Source organism: Pelodiscus sinensis, chromosome 17, assembly GCF_052426305.1.
Source record: "Pelodiscus sinensis isolate ZL-2025 chromosome 17, ASM5242630v1, whole genome shotgun sequence".
Lineage (NCBI taxonomy): Eukaryota > Metazoa > Chordata > Testudines > Trionychidae > Pelodiscus > Pelodiscus sinensis.
The window spans coordinates 14,176,516-14,197,250 of record NC_143068.1 but is presented as its reverse complement, the minus strand read 5'-3'; the positions used below and the strand labels follow the sequence as shown (position 1 = coordinate 14,197,250).

The 20,735-nt window shown below is 41.7% G+C and overlaps 1 protein-coding gene and 1 long non-coding RNA gene across 4 annotated transcripts in view; one reads left to right on the top strand and one right to left on the bottom strand.

Annotated features, from left to right (window-relative positions):
* EDN3 (endothelin 3) overlaps nucleotides 1-20,735 on the top strand; it is a 145,630-nt gene that overhangs the window by 73,303 nt on the left and 51,592 nt on the right. The window lies entirely within an intron of this gene.
* Nucleotides 17,647-20,735, bottom strand: part of LOC149523457 (uncharacterized) — a 131,357-nt gene continuing 128,268 nt past the window's right edge. For both annotated transcript variants that reach the window (XR_016347025.1, XR_016347026.1), the window contains exon 3: nucleotides 17,647-17,757. This is a non-coding gene — a long non-coding RNA (uncharacterized LOC149523457). The remainder of the gene's footprint in view (nucleotides 17,758-20,735) is intronic.

Here is a 20,735-nt window from a genome sequence, read left to right as displayed (position 1 = left end):
TTAAATAACCCCAGTTAGCCAAAAGCCTGACTCTAGGCCATAGATTACCAGCTGATATGTAATGTTATATTCTCAGGATACTAGACAGTGTAACGCACTAGTGCTAAACATTTTTATTTTAAGTACTTCCACTGAAGCCTCAAGTTTATTTAACTAAAGCTACTTTAGTATGTTTCATCCTTGAAACATTTTCCCATCAAAGTGCTGCTATTTTTAGACATTTTCAAAAGGTGTATGTGTATGCACATTCCCAAAGTGACTGCAATAGCTGTCTTTAGATTGTGTGCACAGAAATATTATTTTAAAAAATAGAGATAAGATCACCACCAGAAGGGGTGCATAGTCCAGGGGAAAACTTCTCCCAATATATTCCAAATGGAAAACAAATAGGAAAAGAAACGTAATTTTCAGACCTCAGAATGGACATGCTGGCTGAAAGAAAACCAACCAAACAACCCTGGGCAATTTAAATGGAAACCAGATGGCAAGAGTACTAATTAAAACAATACAAAAGGTGATTTCTCTAAGTCTGTTTTATCAATTTCTTAAAAAGGGACGTAAGAGATTACAATACATTAATATCAATATGTTAAAAATGTAAAGGCTACCACCATTATTTAGTTGCATGCAAATTTTATCAGAAATATACAAAGTTTTTCTCCTCTGCTGTTGAGAAATATGTCAAATTTATAACAGTTGTTGAAAAGAGTCATGGAAAAAATGAAAATTATATTGGAAAAATATTTGCTATTATTTTCCCTAGCACTGGGAATATTCATTCAGTATTAATTCAAATCCAAATAATTAATTCAGTATGGTACAAATTATGCATTATATTTTATTAATTATTTTTCCCACTGGATGACTATCCCACAATAGCATACTGTACATTTTTAAAAAGATGCCTGAAGGAAATAATTATTTATGCAAAGACCAGTCAACAGGTTTGGAAATGAAAAGAAAAGTATATTGACAGATAGAAAGAAAAGGTGGCTGAGGTAATATCTTTTATTCTATCAACCGACACTGCTACAACAACAGTGAATATTATCGGGTAATCACTTGACAACATTCAAGCTTTGCTCTCTCTAGGAAAAGTAGCGCCAAATCCTACTCACTTTACTAACATGAGAAGCAACAATATCAATTGAGGAGGCTGGTGGCAACTCCCTCAACTCACCAGAAAGTTACAAGGAGTCTTGTAGCACCTTATAGACTAACATATATTGGAGCATAAGCTTTTGTGGGCAAAGACCCACTTCGTCAGACGCATGTAGTGGAAATTTCCAGAGGCGGGTATAAATATGCAGGCCAGAATAAGGTAAAAAGTTGTATTGCTTGTTTAAGTTCCATAGGCTTCAGGGCTGGGGAAGAGTAGCCGGGCCAAATTTCAGTGAGTAGCATAGTGAACTAGCACCCTGCTTCACAACGCCAGTGAAATATAGCCCAGTTGCCCCTCTCTCCAGATGTAGGGATAGCCAAGTCAAAGACCTGGGAATCTGGGCACCTGAGGGTGGGCATGAGAGAAAGGAGACTTCACAGCCTGAGAAACCTGGAGTCCCTTCAAGAGCAAGCTGGGAGGAAATGAGCAGGGACCAAAATGCAATCCTTGCTAAGTGGGGAGGACCCAAATCTCGCCCACACCACCTGCCAAAATATCTGAATTGATTCACTGATGAGGAAAGACTCCCATTGAATTCACCAAATCAAGCCCTCTTTTGTTTCCCATATCAGATGTGCTCAATACTAATACAAAGTCTTCCCTGACCATCTCTACCCACGAACCCAATCTGAGATCTGACAATCAAGCTGGGCTCGTTATCATACATCCCCACCAGTAATTAAATGAGCAATTCCTGTGCAATTCCCTTTTCTGTCAGCGTGTTAGCACATGTAAGCAATTGGCATTGAATAAACGATTCTGTGGGATGCAAAGGAGGCCGATCTCACCTCATGTTCCTGCAAGGATTTAGCTTCATCTAGAAAGGAGAGGATAATTCAATATTTAATTATTTAATTCTTAGCCTCTCTTTTCAAACAGCAAAACAAGGCATCGATTGTCATGATGGGATTTGTAATATAGACAGATGTCCAACTAGGAACCTATTCACTTTGTACTGGTCATGTGACAAACATGGTTTTGAAAACAACCATAGCTCGGATCCTACAAACATTTGTGTGTGCACTTAACTTCACTTGTTTAAAGGACATAAGTAAAGTTAAGAACAAGCGTGTTTGCAAAATTCAGGGCCTAGATACTATTCTGCAAGGATGTCACTTCTGATTTTGGTGAGAGGGTCCCAGTACAGAGAGCTGGGGAACACCGCTATGTGCTTCTCTACATTTTCACTATTTATTCCCACCCTTCGTTTCCTACCTTTTAACTGGAGTGCTTGACAATGTTTTCAAGATCATCTTTTATGATACTTACTTTACTTTAGTGACAAGCCTTTTGTTATCTTCATCATCCTGCCTCTGTTTATAAACAAGCTCCCTGCCCCAAAGGTTGTGCTGCTCCCAGCTTTGGAATTCATCACATATCATACTCAGGCTGTGTTGCAGTTAAGAGCTCTGTCTAGTGCTAGAGTGAGTACAAAATTCAAGAATAGTGATAGAAATGTAGCCGTGTTAGTCTGGTGTAGCTGAAACAAAATACAGGACTATGTAGCACTTTAAAGACTAACAAGATGGTTTATTAGATGATGAGCTTTCCTGGGCCAGACCCACTTCCTCAGATCAAAAAAAAAAAAAAAAAAAAATCTGAGGAAGTGGGTCTGGCCCACGAAAGCTCATCATCTAATAAACCATCTTGTTAGTCTTTAAAGTGCTACATAGTCCTGTACAAAATTCAAGGGAGGGCTAAAGCCCCTCATCACTTCTAAATGCTACCCCCATATAGTGACGTGGATCAAAATTCAAAGTGACCCATAAGCAAGAAGCTCAGTATTCCAACACCATTTCCCTGAGTAAATGAATCTTTTATCTCTAGAATTTAAACCATTTGTTGATTTTGAGATATATGAGCAATGACTGAGAAAACAGGGGCTCTGGATCAACCGGGAGAAGCACAGGTATATGAAAAAGGAAAATGCAGTGAGTTTCAAAATATGGTGTGGTATTTGCCAAACAGCTTACTTTTTTTTGCATTATAAGTTACATTGTAAACATTTTAAGGTGATATTGGATTTTTAAATGAAAATTCAGCTATTTTTACCCCATTCCCATATTTTCACATCTCATATGTCACATACAAAGTAGCTGCTCACAGCAAAAAAATTAATAATGTAAGGATAAACTTTCGTGAGCCTATTAATCCCTTGGCAATCAGTTCAAAGAGTAAAACAGGTTATTATATCTTTGTTTCAAGTCAGACTATTTTACCTTTCATCTCATAAGTAAGATTTCAAAGCTGACAAAGTGTAATTCTCTGTTGCGCATTTGCAAATGTGTTTTTCTTGAAGCCACACTAAAGTTGTATATTTATACAAGAAATGCCTTGGCAAAGGTAAGTGTCAAAGAGCCTAACGCTATAGGCACTTCAACAGAAGTTATTTAAAGGAAACTGCATTTATTAATTCTTGCTCCTTAAGGACTGGTTTTGCAACTCTTACACCAAACCCTGGTCTATACTGCAGAGTTTGTAAGATAACTTATGTTGACCTAATTCTGTAAGGGTATGTCTACATTACGTGGAATATCCACGCTGACACAGTCAATCTTCCGGGGTTTGATGTAGTGGGTCTATTACAGACTCACTAGATCAAACTCAAAGAATGCCCCCATTGGTGATGGTACTCCTGCTCCTCATGAGGACTAAGAGAAGCCAATAGGAAAGTTTGCTTCTGTCAGCCTCCCACTGCGTAGACAGCGCGATGTAAGATATAGCGACTCCATCTACGTAATTTACGTAGCTGGACTTCTGTGTCTTACTTCAATCTTTCCATGTAGGTAGACAGGGCCTCAGTGTCTACACCAAAATGCAATTCTCACAAATGTAACTTGCCCACTAAACCAACTTAATAATTCTATCTCTGCAGAGGTGTAGTACTTACATCAATGTAGTTGGGTCGACACAGTGTTAGTATAGACACAGTGTTGTTTACATCAGTTGTTGCTGTCTTCCAGAAGCCCTCCCACAATGCCCCACACAGAGTTATATGGGTGCAAGCACTCCTGGTGAGTATATGCACTGCCAACACAAAAAGTGCCATGTGGCCATGCAAAAACAGTTTAATCAGTGTGGTGGCTGTAACTTAAGGGCAAGTCTACACTACAAAATTAAGTCAAACCAACTTATTCTGTTGAGATAAGGAAGCAAATTAATTCAATGTCAATACAAATGGCACAGAATCAGAACCTGAGGGGGTGATCTTCTAATTAGTTATGGTATTTCATAAATGATAGCATCAAGACTTGTTCTGATTGCCTCAAGCAACAACAGTGAAATGATGATACAGAAAACTATTTCAAATGCATTCCACCAGAAACTATTTTTACAAATAATTGGACAAGAGGCTACTGACTCTTCATGTGAAATGAACAGGACATAAACAATAGAAAGGTGCTGCTATTCATTGTTTTTTAAGTTTTTCCAGTTACAGACTAACTCAGCTACCCTGCTGAAGCTTATAAACAATACAGTTGAGCATATGGAACAGCACCAGTAGACTTTAGTTTATGTCTCTTCTGTTACAGATAAAAGTTACTGTCTTAGTAAAAACTAAAGGTGCAGAGGCTCTGGTGTTACGACTCAGACCCGGTAGCAGTCAGAGTGAACTGGTGAGACGTTCACTCTCACTGGCTATTATATCTTTGGCTGCAAGCACAGGGGATGCATGACACCCTGCCAATCCAAAGACACTGCTAAATAGACCTTCTGGCTGTGGTACGTGGTGCACGCATGTATCCATGTTTGGAATATAGACTCAAAGAACAATAGAGTTCCGCATACTGCGCTTCTATTATCTTTTGCATAATTATAGTTTTTATGAACTACTTGTTCATTAAAGAATGAGACTAACTCAGTCCACTGGTAGGTAAGGGAGCTTATCCAGTGCAAATTAAAGTCAACGGAAAGTCTCAATATGAGTTGTATCAAGCGCCACTTCATTATGCTTATGTTCTGTTCAATGCAACCAACCATTATTTTACATTGCTTTACAGGTAAGATTGGAAAAAAGGGGTACTAAAAATATCCTGTGGTCAAATTATGTAAGTATAAAATACAATACAAGGGGAAAACAGGTGGAATAGAAAGCAGAACCATTTCCATATTTATCTACCTTCTAAGAGGGTTAGGTCCCCATACTTATTGCATATCACCACCCCTTTGAAGTCAATGATGTGATGATTCCTAGGAATGGGGGTCAATAGTCCATGTACAAACTTCCCTCCTTGTGTAGGCCGCGTAGGCCAGCCATATATCTAGCACTATCTTATTCAGCATCACTCCAGGCACAAAATTCTGCAGTCTGGGGCACAAGAGTCTGGGGCAGTTAAGGGTGGGAAGCAGAGTCTGGGAAGGCCTCACACTATCATCCATCCAGTTCCACAGAGATTTTCTAGAAGAGAATGAAGCCCAGGGTTGTATTAGCTTTTTGGCAGAGCCTCTGCAGAGAGTTCGAATGTAGCCATAGTTTGGGGGGGTAGCATGACCTACTATAACAAGTTTTGAAAGGGGTTTTATTGAACTTTATCTTTTATTGTTTCTTGTGATTAGCTAGGTATGAGATAGAAAGGACGTGAGTTTGAGAGACTAAAAATAATAGAGTCCATCATCTGAGAGCATATATAGGACACCCAGCAGCATTGCCATGAAGGAATACGGCTAATATAAGAATATGGGCTGGGAACCGCAAACTTCCGTATACTCTCTTTTTGGTATTCAGTGATTGGAGCAAACATTTAATTGTTTGTGGTTTGTTTTTATCAATGGTAATGTATGTGGTCACTCCTGGTCTGAGCACAGTTTTCTTGCAGAGGTGGGAGAAATCTAGGGTTCATATTTAGGAGTTAAAAAGACGCACCATTTTGCACACAGAAATAATTTAGCACCACAGATAGATTTTTATATTGGGGGAAGTCCCGCTCCCCCTCCTTTCCCTTCCCGATCTCCCCAGTCCAGCCCTACTGCCCCCGTCCAGCCCTGCTTCCAATGGCCGGTTCCCCCCGCCCCTCACCAATCTCCTCCGGTCAGTCCCGCCACCAGCCCCGCTGCCCCCGTCCAGCCCTGCTTCCAGCAGCTGATTCTCCCGTCCTCCTCCTCCTGATCTCCCCCAGCCAGCTCCCGCCACCTGCCCGGATCTCCACCGGGACAGCCCCACCACTCCCGGCCCTGCTTTGGCTGCCTTCCCGCCTACCCGGATCTCCACCGGGACAACCCCGCTACCCCCAGCCCCGCTTTCACCACTCGCCCGCTCTGATATCTGCAGGACAACCCCGCCGCTCCTGGCCCTGCTTTGGCCGCCCGCCCGCCTACGCACCTGCCAGGATCTCCACCGGGACAGCCCTGCTGCCCCCAGCACTGCTTCCCGGCAGTCGGTTCCTCCCCCCTTCTTCCCAGCCCGCCCCGCTCTGCTACCCTCCCGGCAACTATGCTGAGGGCCGGTATTTTTTTCTTGTGGCCCGGTATCGGGCAGCGGCCCATAGTTTGGGAAACACTGCATTACAAGATACTGACAGAAAGGAACATTGTATGCCATATTGAATCTTGTGGTCTTGCTGGCTGACAACTGAAAAGCATGGCAGGAAATGGAACTGCACGATCTGTCTAAAATCAGTTCTGTGGTAATCTCACAAACCCTTGCAAACATACCAACAACATACCACAGGATTTTGACTAAGATGTTGCATGATAGCGCTGTTTTGTTCTATGTATTCTTTTCACAGCTGACTGTCAGGGTAAGTCTACACTACAGCGCTTATTCGAACTAACTTAGTTCGAATTAGTTAATTCGAACTAAGCTAATTCAAACTAGTGCATCCAGACTTAAAAACTAGTTCGAATTAGCGTTTTGCTAATTCGAACTAGCATGTCCACATTGAGTAGACCCTGACCTGAGGTTAAGGATGGCCGGAAGCAGTGCCGGCAGGGCATCAGATTAGGACTTAGAGCATGGAGCTGCTGTCTCAGGCTAGCCGAGGGCTGTGCTTAAAGGGACCCAACTCCCACCCCATACAGACAGTTCTCAGGGGTTCCCTGCTTGCAAAGCAGTCCTGGCTTGGAGTGCCCTGAGTGCCCACACTTGGCACATCACAGCACTCGGCCATCAGCCTCGCTGCACTTGCCGCAGGCTGCCATCCGGGGAGGGGTCAATCGGGGGGGCTGTAGGAGAGCTTCCACCCCGAGGAGCCCGCAGAGCCACCCCATTCCTCCCCATTGGGGGCTCGTACCCCATTCCTCCCTCACCTCCTTCCACTTACCCCTCCCCAGTCCCCCTTCCTCATGTACAAAATAAAGGACACGTGTGTTCAAAAATAGAAACTCTCTTTATTGAACAAAACTCGGAGAGACTGGGAAAAGGAGGTAGGAACGGGGAAGAGAGAGGGTGGGAGGTGGGAGGACAACTAAAACGATCAGGGGTTAGAACAGGTCCCATATGAAGAGAGGCTAAAGAGACTGGGACTTTTCAGCTTAGAAAAGAGGAGACTGAGGGGGGATATGATAGAGGTCTATCAAAGCATGAGTGGTGTGGAGAGGGTGCATAAAGAAAAGTTCTTCATTAGTTCCCATAATAGGAGGACTAGAGGACACCAAAGGAAAGGAATGGGTAGCAGGCTTCAAACTAATAACAGAAAGTTGTTCTTCACAGAGCAAATAGTCAACCTGTGGAACTCCTTGCTGCAGGAGGCTGTGAAGGCTAGAACTATAAAAGAGTTTAAAGAGAAGTTAGATAAATTCATGGAGGTTGGGTCCATGGAGTGCTATTAGCCAGGGGGTAGAAATGGTGTCCCTGGCCTCTGTTTGTGGAAGGCTGGAGATGGATGGCACGAGACAAATGACTTGGTCATTGTCTTCGGTCCATCCCCTCCAGGGTACCTAGTGTTGGCCGCTGTCGGCAGACAGGCTACTGGGCTAGATGGACCTTTGGTCTGACCCAGTATGGCTATTCTAAGCTCAGGGCTCAGGGTCTGGGGTCTCACTGGACCACGCTGATTTTCATGCAAACCTGCTCCTGGGTGGCCAGGCTGGCAGCTCTCCTGCCCTAGACGGCCACTTTCCTGTGCCTAGTGCGGACGTCGTGGATGAGGTCCACGATCTCCGCACTAGACCAGGTGGGCCCCCGCCTCTTGCGGACCTGGGCAGGCTCCCGGGAGCCGCCAGCCTGGTCCCGGGAAGAGGCAGAGGGCTGGGTGGCATCGGGTGGCTGGCTCGAGCCGTGCCAGGTGCAGGGTCTGCTGGCTGGGTGCTGGCAGGCTTGCACCTGGCACGGGCACCGTAGCCAGCCCGTGCCCCTTTAAGGGCTCCGGGGCCGGGAGGGGGGCAGAAGAGTTTCCCTGGTGGTGCCCAGAGTGGCCACCAGGGAAAGCAGGGGAGGGCTAGCCTCCCACTAGTTCAAATTAAGTGGCTACACAGCCCTTAATTCGAACTAGTTAATTCGAACTAGGCGTTAGTCCTCGTAGAATGAGGTTTACCTAGTTCAAATTAAGCGCTCCGCTAGTTGGAATTAAGTTCGAACTAGTGGTTTGCCTGTGTAGCGCCTATCAAAGTTAATTCGAACTAACGTCTGTTAGTTCGAATTAACTTTGTAGTGTAGACATACCCTCAGCTATTAACATTCACACTTTGAAGCCTATGAGGCTCACTAAATTACCAAATATGGACGTACTTCCCACCCTTTTACTTAAAGAAGATAATCAACTGTTAGCATAGAGTAGACTAAAATATGCATAAAATAATCTTTAATTTAGTGGGAAAATAAGAAAAGAACATCAGTGCTTTTAACACCCACCCATCCCTCCCATAGCCATAATACTAGATACTCCAGTTAATGAATCAAACTGAGGATTCAGTATATTTATTAAAAAAATAAGTTAATATTAAGTCATGAAATATATGCCATAACTGATGGATGATGAGCATCTGTTTAAAAAGATGAAGATGGCTTTGGTTTATTATTCTGAGAGTGACCCAATGTTGGCTAGGTGCTTTATAGAATAAGTAGAAAGGTATGGTCAGTATTTAGAAGATTTTCATGATGGAAATTTACAGATAAAAACCTAATCTTTCTGAGTCTACTTATATAATCTTTTGAGTGTGATATGTTATTTCAAAACTAACTTCTTTCAGCAGATATCAACTTCATTCACATTAAACATACTTTCGATAATCCTCTAAAATGGAGGCATATTGCACAGATGAACACATTTTGCACATACAATTTTTTCAAGTAAAGTTTACCAGTTTCTATTTTTAAGTAAATTTGCTATGTTCTCTCAATCAAGAGACACTGCCAATTTAGCTGGGAGCATCAAGCAAAATAGATTCACATTTTAGAGATATCTAGAACAGCTGTTATACTCCGTGTCTCAACTTCAAATTAGCATCCTCAAGTAATTTAAACGACATGATTAAATTACATAAATATATCTAGTTGTAATTTCAACAGAAGAGGAACTTGGCCAGGTTTCTCACTCCTAAATCTCCTTCTGGTTGAAAGTGTATGGTGTTTTGAAGACACTGACTATTACATAAATGGAGGTCTTCACAGCCTGACTTTTTTTTAAAGGTGTAAAAGAAGAAAATCTGGTCCATAGTTGACTTCTGTAGGATTGTTTTAGGGATAAACAAAGTGAGATTATGGTCTTAAGTATTAAAACATTAGCACTTAAAAAGAACATACCCTTTCAACCATGTCTGCACGTTAAGGAGACAAAACATCCATCTCTTCTGCTAGTATAAATGGTTTAATCTTCTCTATAGCGATCATCTTTAGATCATAAAAATAGACAGAAAATAAACTACAGAATAAGAGCACCTACAGTCAGTGACTGCCCATCCAAATAGAATCAACAGAAGAACAACTATTCTTAATTAATAACTACATGGCATGTTGTGACATAGTGGGGATTGTATTCACTCGGTTCGCTTTATGATGTTATATGTGAGTCCTACTGTCCTATGCTGTTATGTAGTACGTATGTGTGTGTGTGTGTGCGCTCACCCTTTAGTTTCCCCAGGCCATAGGTTCCCAAACTGCGGGGCATGCCTCCTGGGGGGGGAGGGGGAGGGCGTGAAGAAATTCCAGGGGGGGCGCAAAGAGCCTGGCCCATCTGGTTAAAAAAAATTCAGAAAAGACCATGTGAAATGTCCGGTATTTTCTGTTTTTTTCTGGCTTGGGCTTCTGCCGGAACATGCACAGCTTGGGCTGGCTGGGGCAGGGGGAGGATGGAGCATCCAGTGCAGATTTCAAAATGGCCACCTTAAAAGGGCAATGCCTGCTCTGCTCTTAAAAGGGCAACTCTTTTTTTTTTGGTCAAGAACTTTTCCCCTGGAGTACCTGCACGTTTTTTTTACACTGGTCCCAGGAATTAAAGGAGCCACGACTATTTTGCTTCTATTTTTTTCTGGGGGGGGGGGCGTGAGGGTTTCTCAAAAATCAAAAAGAAGGCATGATGGGAACCACTGCCCTAGGCATTGCACTGGTCCCAGCTGGGGTGGGAGTTTTGGGTGTGACTCTCACTGTGGGAGGCTGCCCCAGGCTACCCAGGCCAGCATGTACACAATGTCTTGTAAATTGAGCCTAGGTGGAAGATGCAATCAGGTGACATCTTTTTGCCCGGGAAGCTGGACAAAAGGAGGAGGTAGGGCTGCCTAGAGGGCTGAGGGCTGTTGCTGAGTGAGTTAGTCTCTGGGGGAGAGGGAGGGGCTTAGGATGCAGAGAGGGACCAGGGTGTTGGCTCTGGGCTCCCTCTCCCAAAGTTGGATTGTACTGACTGTTTCTGGTTCTTGTGTTAATAACAACTCTGTGCTACATTACATTCCTGGGAACCAATAAATCTTCTGTTCTACTTACTGGCTGAAAGTCACATATGACTGAGGGTGGAGGTGTAGGGCCAGGTGACTCCCCCACACTCTGTGACATGTGTACTGTATCCTCCTTGTGAAAGCCTCAAAATGCTAGACACACATTATATTTAACCTTGAGAACACTCAGTGAAGCACGTAATTATTATTATGTCTTTTTCAATATCATTTATATATAAAAATAAATACAAGTACACATACACACTGTCTATAGAGGCAGGAATGGTTGTTTCCCACTCTTAAAGTTGCCTGGCACTTTTCATTAAGCTACCCAATTTTCAGTTATAGCTTTGCTAAACGTTAACTATGTGGGATGAACTTTTCTGTATGAAGTGGCTGCTTCACATTGCACATTTCTGGAATATTTCAGCTAAAACAGTCCAGCTGTTTTTGAGAGCAAAGCTAGGGAAAAACAGAATTAGAGACTCTGATCAGTAACAAAGATCTGCTAAAATGAAGCCTTTTGTTCAAAAAGTTATTTGTTCTATGGAACTATCGAGGGCTCAGTCCCATTACCTTTATATTATGGGGTTATCTGAAGGATTGCATTAGAGTACAGAACAAATAATCTCCTTTTTAGATCAAAATATAAAAAAAATGTAAAGGAATACTAGATAGGAATATTAAACACCTGGAATACATTTAGGTACCCTTCAGAGACCCCACAAAACTACTAAGGCTGAACCTATTACACCATGAATACCAGCAAATTAAGTGCATCCAAACAAGACAGCGTTATGTTTCACTCCAAGGGAAACATTTATGAATGAAGGGAATTAGACATGCAAATATTTGAAATGGTAAATCAAGGATGGGGAATGGAGTTTTAGAAATCTGATTAGCACAGGGAAAAATACTTCAGAATCAGGGTAGATAATCTAATTCATTTTTCAACTTTTCTGGAAAGCTGGACACAGATCCACCTTGATCAAATCAGAAACAGAATAACAGCAGCTCCACCGTCATCAGCAATAACTCCTCTAACATCTGGGTCTCTATCCAAAGTGACAGAATGGATTTTTGGCTTTTATGAAATCAGAGAAGGTAAGGGTCCCTATGACCCTTCTACGGGGAAAAAAATCCCAAAGCTGTTTACAATTTAGATTTAAATCAAACCTCAAGCCTTTCATTTATGGCCCAGTTGTGTGGGAGGACAACCTTTTGTTTTATTTTACAGTCCTGCTTCCAATTCTAGGGGTTGCCTTTCCATTCTAAGGCTTGGTCTGCAACTTAGATGGGTATAACTATGTTGCTCAGGATCTGAAAAATCCTCAGTACTAAGTCAATGGGAGAATTCTCCCAATAATCTAGTCACCGCTTTTCAGGGAAATGCTGACTGGAGAATCCCACCTATCCATGGAGTCATGTCTTCCCTGAGGTGTAAGGCACTGTCATTGCAGCACTACCACTGGAGTGGTTTACATGTAGACAAGCCTGAGAGTTCTTCCCTGTGGTCCTCAGAGAAGGACTTTAAAGGTTTTGTTTTTTGTGGTGAGTGGGGTTAGAAGGGAGATTCTGTCCGTGCTTGAGATCTAAAGTTCTCTACACCCTCTTTTCCTTGAAGTCCTCATAAGATTCTCCCCCTTCACTTATTTTTCCCTGTCTTTAATTTCTTTTTAAATGTCCCTTCTCAGGATTTCTGCAACAAGCTGTTTCTTCAGTGAAATATTCAGAATGACATTTGAAGACCTTTTAAAAACAATTTATGAGGTCAAAAGTGTTCCAATCTTCCAGGTTTGGAGGTTTCTATCTGCTCACACTAAGTGATATCTGACTAAACCACAGAAAGTGAACATTTTTGAGATGTCTCACAGGTAGATTATTCTGGCTATAACACCTCTGGCAGACAAACTTATAGAAAACCTAGCTGGAGATAACAGGGTATAAATGACAGAAACAACAGCTGGGAGTAGTAGAAACTTGTGCAGTAGGCCTACAAACCTTGAGGGACTGGGAAAACACTCTCCCCAGAGATTTTGATGTTATCTTTTTATCATCTTCTTTCCTTAATTTCAGCATTATACACCTTCTTGTCTTGGCCCAATTACTCCCTAGTATAATCCACCTTTGGCTCCAACTGAACTGTATTATGAACGAAGTTGGTCTCTACCACCCCCCTCTTTTAAAAAAAATGCTTGCAGTTTCTCTCAATGGTATAATCACCTCAGGCGGCTGAAATAGGCATAGTAATAGAAATGTAGCCGTGTTAGTCTGGTGTAGCTGAAGCAAAATGCAGGACTATGTAGCATTATGGACTATAGTCCATAATCTTGTGGCAACTAATGATTTGTTGACTTGATATGCCCCTTGTCACTCATAATATTCATATCCTGTTCTCTTATTCTTTGCCCATAGTTTCAGCACTTTCCTAGGGTATGTCTACACTACCACCCTAGTTCGAACTAGGGTGGTAATGTAGGCAACCGGAGTTGCAAACGAAGCCCAGGATTTGAATTTCCCGGGCTTCATTTGCATATTGCTGGGCGCCGCCATTTTTAAATGTCTGCTAGTGCGGACTCCGTGCCCCCCGCCTCGCGAGGAGTAACGGTAGTTCGGAATAGGAAGCCTAATCCGAACTACCTAGTCCGTGCCGCGTGTAGCCAAAGGATATATGATTGTGACTATTTTCTTCCACTATTTGATCTGAGGAAGTGGGTCTGGCCCACGAAAGCTCATCATCTAATAAACCATCTTGTTAGTCTTTAAAGTGCTACATAGTCCTGCATTTTGCTTGAAATAGGCATGTTAGGCTTTGCCTGCTACTGACCAATTGCCTCTGGCTCTGAGAAAATAAAAGTCAGTTCTGCATTGCAGGTCCATGTTCATGTGAGAACTCACAGGCAACCCATCAGTAACTAATGATTTTGGCAAGTGGGTGCATGAAGAGCCAGAAGTCACTAAATACACATCCATATACTTGAAGCAATAGCTTTCTGAGTATCATGTTTCCCTTCAGTAATTATATTACAATTTGACAGTTTTATTTATATCAAACAGAATCCAGAAAAGGTATCAGAGAAACCTCCTAAGAGCGATAAAGCTTAAGAAAATTTAACTGCTTAGGAGAACACACTGCAGTAATTCAAGAAGTGCTAAGCAGCAACACAAACCACACACTAGGGGTATGTCTACACTACCACCCTAGTTCGAACGAGGGTGGTAATGTAGGCAACCGGAGTTGCAAATGAAGCCCGGGATTTGAATTTCCCGGGCTTCATTTGCATATTGCCGGGCGCCGCCATTTTTAAATGTCCGCTAGTGAGGACTCCGTGCCCCGTGGCTACACGCGGCACGGACTAGGTAGTTCGGATTAGGCTTCCTATTCCGAACTACCGTTACTCCTCGCGAGGCGGGGGGCACGGAGTCCGCACTAGCAGACATTTAAAAATGGCGGCGCCCAGCAATATGCAAATGAAGCCCGGGAAATTCAAATCCCGGGCTTCGTTTGCAACTCCGGTTGCCTACATTACCACCCTAGTTCGAACTAGGGTGGTAGTGTAGACATACCCTAGGAAAGTGCTGAAACTATGGGCAAAGAATAAGGGAACAGGATATGAATATTATGAGTGACAAGGGGCATATCAAGTCAACAAATCATTAGTTGCCACAAGATTATGGACGAGAGCCACTGGACTTCAATGGGCTTTGGATGAGAAGTTAAGATCCTAATTCAGCAAGGTCCTTAAGCAGCTGCCTAATTTTAAGAATGAGTAGTCCACTGTCTTTAATGGGATACAGAGGCAGCAGCAGGAGGCGGTAGCAGCCTCTGTCCTCCGAGACCCGAACTCCCCCTGGACAGAGGCTGCTTTAGCATCCTGCCGCCCCCCTCCTGCCCCACTGCTGTCTCTGATATAGCCTTTTAAGCCATCTCCCCTTGAGCACCGGCTCCTGCCTGCACCCCCTACTGCCTGAGCAGAGTGTGTGGTTGGGATTAACCGATAAGCCTAGGCTTATCAGTTAATCATTTAGATGGCTACAGGCTAGCATCTCTATTGAATATGCCACAGTACAATAGCCAACTGTAAAAAGGCTCATATGAAGAAGATTTAGCTAACATTTTTTTCCGATGAGGGATAGCAGATGTAGGTTAGCCTTTTGACACTATTGCCATTACGAGATATGTCGTATTGGGGGCTTTGGAAGAGGGTGAATAATAAAATAGTTAGCATTTATATAACTCATAGAATGAAATTCTTTCCTGTGTAGAGGGCTAGCATAAGCTTTTATGTACCATTCAAATCCTCAAAATAGGGATAAAGTTGGACTTAAATTATGCATATCATAGGCCTTCTTCTGGCCTTCTGCATGGAGTGAATTTCTATCACAAAGTTCTCCAAGGACTTCCTAATGGGGCCTCTCTCTATCCCAGGTGATTTATGTAGGCACTAGAACTCCATGACTCAAAATGTGTCTGGTTTTATATTGTGAAATATAAGGACACAAGCTGTAAAATGTTGTCTGCACAGACTCCCCTATCTGCCCACTCTGCTGCGTTTTCTCATTCCCCTGGCATACTTTCTTTTGAATGTTTTTGCCATACAATTGCTACCTTCCTCAAACTGTATCAATATCCTTGGAGCACCTTTGTTACTATCTCCATACTTTCTGCTGCTGCCCTGGTGACATTCACTGAGTACATATCATACATCATGGGGTGTGCTCTTGTACCTGTAGGCTTGCTGAACACACTAATTCACATGCCCATTATTAATGCCATATATACAAATAATGAGGTCTAATGACAACAAAATAACCATTACAGTATACCTGGTGCCTTGTAATGTTATCATGAGCTTGCAGGTAGGTTTTTATGTCCTTGTCCTGCTTTACACAATGTATTGTTTATGCACAATATACATTAAGACCATTTGCAATTAATTCAACACAATTGCCACACTGGGATATTTTCCTGTTTATCTGAACTCAGTACCATTGCATAGGTCTGCTCTTGCAAAAACAAAAGGAAGGGCACTGTGTGTGGGTGTATCTATGGTATATCACTATTCTATCTTCTGTTGTACCTTAACTTCAAATAAAATGCAGGACAATGTAGCACTTTAAAGACTAACAAGATGGTTTATTAGATGATGAGCTTTCGTGGGCCAGACCCACTTCTAATAAACCATCTTGTTAGTCTTTAAAGTGCTACATTGTCCTGCATTTTGCTTCAGCTACCCCAGACTAACACGGCTACATTTCTATCACTTAACTTCAAATGTTAGGGAAATTGGAGATGCAAGGCTGTTTGCTGCTAATCATCTCAGATATGTAAGTTAGGCAAAAATGATTTATATATACATGCTTCACTGTTTGACTCTGATTACAATGGGGACCTGCACTGCTCTTTATTTTCTTTTAAAATCCTTTTTTTGGGTGATAATGTTGGTGTGATTTCATGAGATTAACAAATACGCATGTTACAATTCAATAATCAAGATTGCTTGAATTTATGCCATTTAATAATTCAAAACACTTAGGCATCTGCTTCAGAGTTGAGTGACCACAATGTTGGATCAACTTTAAAAAAATAGACTGCCGTGTGGGAGAAAGCAACCCCTCAACAAAAGAACAACAACAACTATCTGAGAGGGGCAATAAAATATAGTAAGTATCACAAAAGGAAAAGGCTGAACCCGGTACAAACATCTAGGCATAAAAATATGCATTAAACAAACCAGAACTCAGTGTTAGCAAAATCATTTACTTCCAATCAATCCTCCTGATCCAAATCAACATGTGCATCCTACTGTTGTTAAAAACTACATCACGGTGCCACCTAGTGGCATAAGAAAACACACTAGTTCATGTCTAGTCATTTTTTGATGTAATTGCAATAAATCTACTACTAATGCAATACAATAATAAATAGATAAATAAATGTGTATTAGTATAATGTTAAGGTTTACAGTTTTATTGACTGAAATACTAGGAAATGCAAAAGTATAGGTTTTCACTCGCTCACTCTGCACAGTTTTGACTTCAAATCCATTCATCCATCCAATTCCTTTGAAGTCAGTTGGAGCTGTGTGAAAATATCAGAGGGAGCACTGTAAGGAATATCTGACATTATACCATTATTGCTAATATTAAATATGCCATGCACAATGTGTTTGAGTTAAGGTTACTGTGAAAACCAAAATATTTACATTTCCTAACATTTGAGTGTTCAAGTGCAGTGTTAACAATTCTCTTTATTTGGTGTCTTGTGATATTTGGAGTTTTTTCCCCAAAGCCCTAGCTTCTGTTGTCATTAATTAATGAGAAGCTCAGGATTTCATTAATAAAAACAGTAAGCATCTAGCCCTCATAGATGTTGAGAAAAGTTTGAAACATGTCCTGAGTGTATTCTAGAGGTACAAAACCAAAAGGCAAATAAAAAAACCCAAATTTATATTTTTAAAATCTCATCATTTGTAAGTTAATCATGATTTTTGGGTCTTGACTAGTTATTTTTTGAATGCATAGAGTTGTTGGCAAAACAGAAATTGTAACATTAAGTATTACATTAATGTACATTTATCTATTTAGTTTTCATGTTTCTTTAAAGAAAAGAAATGACTACTTTATCTCTTGATGCCACAATGGATTTTTATAATAATAAAACTTGCAGAGCTCAGTGAAACAGCTACACAAATCATTTATTTGGCTTACAGTGATAGTGTTATGTGTTCCTGTTATCATAGAATCCTGCTCTTCCATTAACTCCATACACAAGGGATATTTTGCATGGTCTAAAATTAAAAAGAGAGATATTTTTAGTTCCTTATATTTCTTACTCTATAGCTTGTGTTTGGTGGCTGTTGCCCACTGGTCTAGAAACTCGGCTTCATTGAGAAATAACCACTTGCAGAAACTGAAGCTGGACAAGCTCAGCCATTTTTAGTTACCAATATATAGATACAATTTCCTTTTTACAGCAAAAAGTGTTGAAGATGTGTCCTTGCAAAGCAGAAATTGTTTTTACTCAGTTCTGTAGTGCTTCTATCTTATTTAATACAGGACTATGTAGCACTTTAAAGACTAACAACATGGTTTATTAGATGATGAGCTTTCGTGGGCCAGACCCACTTCCTCAGATCAAATAGTGGAAGAAAATAGTCACAACCATATATACCAAAGGATACAATTAAAAAAAAGTGAACACATATGAAAAGGACAAATCACATTTCAGAACAGAAGAGGGATGCGGGGGGAGGGGGGGGGGCAGAGAAGGAAGGTACATGTCTGTGAGCTAATGATATTAGAGGCGGGGAAAGGTAAATGTCTGTGAGCTAATGGTATTAGAGGTGATAATTGGGGAAGTTAACTTTGTAATGGGTAAGATAGTTATTGTCTTTGTTGAGACCAACACGTAGAGTGTCGAATTTTAGCATGAATGACAGTTCAGAGCATTCCCTTTGGTGAAGAATCAATGCCCACAAAACAGATATTAGAAAGGATCACAAAGAAAAAACAGTTTCTTGCCATTTCAACCAGAAGGACACTGTCTCAACAACTTAATTACCTGCATCCTGCTCCAAAAGCCTTTTAAATCTGCACTTGAAAGGGAATCCTCTGAACTGTCATTCATGCTAAAATTCGACACTCTACGTTTCGGTCTCAACAAAGACAATAACTATCTTACCCATTACAAAGATAGCTTCCCCAATTATCACCTCTAATACCATTAGCTCACAGACATTTACCTTTCCCCACCTCTAATATCATTAGCTCACAGACTTCCATGTTTATTGAGGGGAAAATAATGGTAATTACTGGTAGTATAGTTCTGTGACTCAGTCCCAAGATATTCCAGCTGGATAAATACAGTTGACTTTCTTAAAGCAGCTGCAGTATGTCAAAATATCAACCATGCTGAAATCAACAATTTAAGAAAGCGTTAAGAAACACTTGGAAGTGATTAAAATGGCCTGATTTTCAGAGGCATTGAACAATCACAGCTCCTACTAAAAACAACAACGAGTCCATTGGCATTTTGCTGGAACAGGCTAACACGGCTACCTCTGAAAACAAAATGCAGGACAATGTAGCACTTTAAAGACTAACAAGATGGTTTATTAGATGATGAGCTTTCGTGGGCCAGACCCACTTCCTCAGATCAAATAGTGGAAGAAAGCAGTCACAACCATATATACCAAAGGATACAATTAAAAAAAAGTGAACAAATATGAAAAGGACAAATCAGATTGCAGAACAGAAGGGGGATGCGGGGGGGTGGGAAGGGGGAGGAAGGAAGGTAAGTGTCTGTGAATTGCTGATATTAAAGGTAGGGAGAGTGGGATGTTTGTGAGTTAATGGTATTACAGGTGATAATTGGGGAAACTGTCTTGGTAATGGGTGAGAAAGTTCAAAGACTTCCCAAGATCCATAAACCTGGGCACCCCGGACGTCCCATCATCTCTGGTATTGGCACGCTCACTACTGGTCTATCCAGCTATGTAGACACTCTTCTCAAACCTTTCGTAACCAATACCCCCAGCTATCTCCGAGACACTACTGACTTCCTAAGGAAACTACAAAACATCGATAACCTCCCCAATAATACCATCCTTGCCACCATGGATGTAGAAGCTCTATATACCAACATCCCACATGAAGACGGATTACAAGCAATTAGAAACACTATCCCAGAGGACACTACTGCCAACCTGATAGCAGACCTATGTAACTTTGTTCTCACCCACAATTATTTCCAGTTTGAGAACAACTTATACCTCCAGATCAGCGGCACAGCCATGGGTACACGCATGGCCCCACAGTATGCTAACATCTTTATGGCTGACCTAGAACAACGTTTCCTCAACTCCCGTCCCCTTTCACCCCTCCTCTACCTACGGTACATCGATGACATCTTTATGATCTGGACACATGGCCAAGAAACACTGGAGATATTCCACAGAGATTTCAACAACCTACACCCCACCATCAACCTCAGCCTGGACCATTCTACACGAGAGATCCACTTCCTGGACACCACCGTACAAATCAACAATGGAAAATTAGACACCACTCTCTACAGAAAACCCACCGACTCATACAGTTACCTACATGCATCCAGCTCCCATCCAGAACACACCACACGATCCATCGTCTATAGCCAAGCCCTTCGATACAACCGCATCTGCTCTAACCCCATTGACAGAGACCAGAAGCTTCAGGATCTCTACCAAGCATTTATAAATCTCAACTACCCACCCAGAGAAATAAAAAAGCAAATTGAAAGAGCCAGACAAATACCTAGAAACCATCTACTTCAAGACAGACCCAAGAAAACCAACAATAGAACACCATTTGTCATCACCTACAACCCCCAACTTAAACCTGTCCAACACATTATCAATAAACTACAGCCTATATTGGAACAGGATACCATACTCAAAGAGGCTCTGGGAGACAGACCCATAGTCTCCTATAGACAACCACCTAACCTCAAGATGATTCTTACCAACCACCACAGGACATACCACACTAATACCAACCCTGGTACCTTCCCTTGCAACAAACCCCGTTGCCAGCTTTGTCCACATATTCATTCTGCTGATACCATTATTGGACCTAACCAAGTGAGTTATAAGATCAAGAACACATATTCCTGCGCATCCAGAAATATAATCTATGCTATCATGTGCCGAAAGTGTCCGTCTGCTATGTACATTGGACAAACATCTCAGACACTTCGCCAAAGGATTAATGCCCACAAAACAGATAT